This window comes from Doryrhamphus excisus, linkage group LG20, assembly GCF_037039965.1.
Source record: "Doryrhamphus excisus strain RoL-2023G ecotype Guam linkage group LG20, RoL_Dexc_Guam_v1.1, whole genome shotgun sequence".
NCBI classification, from domain to species: Eukaryota; Metazoa; Chordata; class Actinopteri; order Syngnathiformes; family Syngnathidae; genus Doryrhamphus; species Doryrhamphus excisus.
This window is the reverse complement of record NC_136376.1, coordinates 1,503,331-1,508,983: the sequence shown is the minus strand read 5'-3', so window position 1 is coordinate 1,508,983 and position 5,653 is coordinate 1,503,331.

Sequence of the window (5,653 nt, the reverse complement as noted above, 5' to 3'; positions counted from 1 at the left end):
AGTGTGTGTCTCAGACAAGCACTTTTGTGCACTTTATCCACTTTAGTTGGATGAAGTTGTTGGTGGAATATTATCCGTTTTTATATCTTTACATACATTTAGAGTAGTTACTGAGGAAGTAATGAAGAACTAATGAGGGACTGATGACCAAGGAGCATACTTTTAGAGTAGTTAACAAGGAACTAATGAGGAACTAATGACTAAGACACATACATTTAGAGTAGTTACTGAGGAAGTAATGAGGAACTAATGACTAAGACACATACATTTAGAGTAGTTACTGAGGAAGTAATGAAGAACTAATGAGGAACTGATGACCAAGGAGCATACTTTTAGAGTAGTTAACAAGGAACTAATGAGGAACTAATGACTAAGACACATACATTTAGAGTAGTTACTGAGGAAGTAATGAGGAACTAATGACTAAGACACATACATTTAGAGTAGTTACTGAGGAACTAATGACTAAGACACATACATTTAGAGTAGTTACTGAGGAACTAATGACTAAGACACATACATTTAGAGTAGTTACTGAGGAACTAATGACTAAGACACATATATTTAGAGTAGTTACTGAGGAACTAATGAGGAACTAATGACTAAGACACATATATTTAGAGTAGTTACTGAGGAACTAATAACTAGGACACATACATTTAGTAGTTACTGAGGACGTAATGACTAAGACACATACATTTAGAGTGGTTACCGAGGAACTAATGACTAAGACACATACATTTAGAGTAGTTACTGAGGAAGTAATGAGGAACTAATGGCTAAGACACATACATTTAGAGTAGTTACTGAGGAACTAATGACTAAGACACATACATTTAGAGTAGTTACTGAGGAACTAATGACTAAGACACATATATTTAGAGTAGTTACTGAGGAACTAATGAGGAACTAATGACTAAGACACATATATTTAGAGTAGTTACTGAGGAACTAATAACTAGGACACATACATTTAGTAGTTACTGAGGACGTAATGACTAAGACACATACATTTAGAGTGGTTACCGAGGAACTAATGACTAAGACACATACATTTAGAGTAGTTACTGAGGAAGTAATGAGGAACTAATGGCTAAGACACATACATTTAGAGTAGTTACTGAGGAACTAATGACTAAGACACATACATTTAGAGTAGTTACTGAGGAACTAATGACTAAGACACATATATTTAGAGTAGTTACTGAGGAACTAATGAGGAACTAATGACTAAGACACATATATTTAGAGTAGTTACTGAGGAACTAATAACTAGAACACATACATTTAGTAGTTACTGAGGACGTAATGACTAAGACACATACATTTAGAGTGGTTACCGAGGAACAAATGACTAAGACACATGCATTTAGGGTAGTTACTGAGGAACTAATGACGAACCAATGAGGACCTAATGAGTAAAGCGCATACATTTGGAGTAGTTACTGAGGAAGTAATGAAGAACTAATGAGGGACTGATGATGACTAAGGTGAATACATTTAGAGTAGTTACAGAGGAAGTAATGAGGAACTAATGACGACCTAATGACCAAGGTGAATACATTTAGAGTAGTTACAGAGCAAGTAATGAGGACCTAATGACTAAGGTGACTACATTTAGAGTAGTTACAGAGGAAGTAATGAGGAACTAATGACTAAGGTGCATACATTTAGAGTAGTTACAGAGGTAGTAATTAGGAACTAATGACCAAGGTGAATACATTTAGAGTAGTTACAGAGGAAGTAATGAGGAACTAATGACTAAGGTGCATACATTTAGAGTAGTTACAGAGGTAGTAATGAGGAACTAATGAGAAAGGCGCATACATTTGGAGTAGTTACTGAGGAACTAATGAGGAACCAATGAGTAGTGATTAGGGTTAGGTAGGTTCGTCCATCATGAACTATTGTCATTTTCTGTACCTTATTGTAAAGTGTTACTTTAGACTTTATTTTAAGATGTGTAGTGAAGCCCGCTTTTTAACTCTTTTATTTATTTACATTTTGCAAATGTATGCACGGGGTGGGCTAATTAAGCTAAGGGGGGGTAGGTGGCAATGCTGCCTTGATGAGGAAGGAGGTCCACTGTTGGTGACGAATGACGTTTACTGTAAATATCCATCTAATATAAATATCTCCATGTGGATTTGTTCTGCAGTACCGCCTTGCATTGCTGCTTACAGTCATACATTGAGACTTCTAAACGTGCGCTGACGTCAAGCCTATTGTTAGATCTGGGTTTGACGTGTGCCAGGAGGCCGCGGCACACACACACACACACACACACACACACACACACACAGGAGCCCATACCTGTGAAACACACACACGGCCACTGCAGCAACATATCCCAATATTCCAGCCATTAAAAGAGCACAGAGACAGGAAGTGTTTGCATTAATGATTGTTATTGTCAGCGCATCGTTATAAATGTACGCCAGGCTCTTTAATTATGCATTACATCCAAGCTCAATGGGTCGGCTTAAAGAGTTATTGATGATAAATGTCGGAAGCCATGATAAACACTCTTTCTTCACGGTTTGTTTACGCGCCGCGCCGGCTCACATTCCGCCATGGTCGCGGTGGCACGCTGTCCAGGCTCTATATCGGTCCAAACAGTTTAGAATAGAGAACTAACAATGGCTGACTGCAAACAGCTGCAATGTGCTTCACACTTTAATCCTCTGCGGGACTTTGCTACGTCTGCACACGCGGCAGATCGTCCTGTGCACTTAGGAGTCCGGTTCAAAGGCAAACTGACAATCTTCATAGGGTGGAGGCCTTCGTGGCATCGAACCGCAACAGTTCAAGAGTTAATTAACTTCAATCATGATAATGAGCCAGATAGAAGGAAGCACATTAACGAGTAAGGAAAGGCTTCACCGCAAGAAGCCCAGGCTTGAGTTGTGTTGCGTTCAGGACACCTAAAGGTCACCAGGATAGGAGATGCTCCACGGTAGCTTGTTGATTATTGCCTGTGGCTCCTTCTAAAGGCAACATTACACATGACACTACTACAATAAAGCATACTAATATCAATAAAATCACAGAAAATTGCTTGTAGACACTGATCATCTAAGAAACTATAAAAAAATAGAGACTATGAAATTATGTAAGATTATTTTGATCTTTAAGGAAGTTTTCTACTGAATTGGAGACAAATTATATTAATTTTTCAAAATATATTTTAAAAATATTATTTATATTTATATTAAATATACTATTTATCTATATTATATATTAAATATTATTATTTTTTTAATATTTGTAATATTATATTTTTAACTGAAAGACATAGGGATAGCTAAAATTATTGTTGTTGCCGTTATTGTTATTATTGACAAAATTATGTATTGTTTTATTTGTTTTGCATAATAATACACATTTATTTTATAGTTTATGTACTGTATGTATGTATGTATATATATATATATATATATATATATATATTCATTCATTTCCTATGGCTTATCCTCACGAGGGTCACGGGGGTGCTGGAGCCTATCCCAGCTGTCTTCGGGCGAGAGGCGGGGTACACCCTGGACTGGTCAATCACAGGGCTATATATATATATATATATATATGGCATAAATATACATAAACTACAGACATATAGTATTTTTTTTATTTTTATTTTTTTTGTTATTTTTTTTTTTTTTTTGTTATGTTATTCTTGTAGAATTTTTAGAAAATGTTTTGGTTTTATATTTTTTATATCTTTTTTTATATATATAATATATATTTTATATATTTCATATTGTCTTTTAAAATGACTGAAGCTACTGGATGGACACTAAGATGCCCTTTAAAGTAGTCAGCGTCCAGCTTGTGTAGCACTCACACTTTACACACAGCCATTCTTCGTGCATCGCGGAGGTGGTGGCGTCACGGTTCTGGGCTGCATGAGTGCTGCCAATACCGGGGCAGCTGCGGTTCATTGAAGGAAAACGTGAATGTACTGCAGAGGCTGGGCCGTGTGGTACTTTTCCAACATGATAAGGATCCCAAACGCACCCGGAAGATGACATCTTCATGCCGAAGGAATGCAGAGGAGCGCTTTGGTCCTGCAGTGTAACTGGTTCCTTCGTTTCTGCAATATCCGGTTAGGTATCTATGACTCATGCAGCCATTGCAAAAACAGTTGGCCACTTTTTACCAAAGTAATCATCAGTTGGATAAAAACATAACCGTTGATATTTTTTTATTGTTTGTTTTGTTTTATATTTGTGTGGCAGCCTCAGGCCAAACATGTCTCTTTGTAGTCGTCACAGCAAACCCATTCAGGGTTGTCTGTCATAACGCATCAGCACTCATCCTCCCTTCATGCGAGTGCTGGCTGTGCTCGCCTTTCATGGAAACGTGGATGAAAGACCCCTAAGGACCTTCGGTGGTGGGATGGAAGCGGCTCGTCCTAACGTATGACATATGCGTTATCCAGGTGCTGTTACATGAAGCATGCATCCGAGGGCTTTATGACACCATAATGTTATCATAAAGCTATCTGTATTTCATACGTATATACTAGCATGTCTTACAAAGCATTTTTCATTCACAACGTATGCTGCATTCAGTGTTGTTCGTAAACATCATGACCTGAAAGCATTATTATCTGCTTTTAATGTGTTTTTCTTACCGTTACTACTTCATTCAAACTTATTTTATGACTAAAACATAATTACTTCTGTATGTTATAGTGCCCCCTATGGCCCTGGCATGCTCTTTACAACACTAAAAATATCTTGGGACGTTGATAATCAGTTATATTTACTCATCATTTGTACTTTTTTAGGTGTTTTTTTATTATTATTATATGTACCCTTACATTCATTTAGAATGTTTTCTTTGGAGTATTGTACTGCACTATTATACTCCACTGAGGGCGTATTTTTACTATGAACTTTTTCTTACATTACACTTTTTTGGTATTTTTTTCAATTTATTTTCAACAATATTTCAACTTTCTTCTTTGTTTTCCCCCATAATTTTATGACTTTATTTTCCTAATATTTGTGCTTTATTATCATTATTTAACTTTTTACCAACCTAATTTTCCAAAGAATTGTAACATTATTTTATAGTTTGTGACTATAGACGCTTTCCAATTATTTTTCAACTTTATGCTGTTTTTTTTTCTTAATATTATTACTTTAATTTCTTAAAATTTAGTGTAGATTCTCATTAAAAAAATACTCTTTTTTTCCATTTTTGCGGTTTATTTCGTACTTTACAATGTGCTCACGGCCAATAATTGGCTCTAATTGGCCCCCGGGCCACACTTTTGACACCCTGATGTAGTGCATATAGTCATTAAAAAGGGGGATTTTTTTAAAATATGAAATTAAAAAATAAAGATATGAAAATCAGTAAAAATATGAAGGATCAGTGTGAAGTTAATTCGAATTATTTTTAAAATTAAAATAAATAATTTAATGAAAATGAAGTCGTACAAACTGTGACATTGCGTCATGAATAAATAAAGCAGCGTATGAATTTAGCAATAAGTCATTCCTGATAAATTAAAAATATTTCTTAATCGCCGTGCTTGCCTCCGCGGGTGAGATGGGGGCTGATTTCACTTCCGGGTCAACCGGGTGTCCCCAGCAGACTACGTGGGAACGAACCGCATTGTCCAACTCCAATGTCGAAGCCTCGT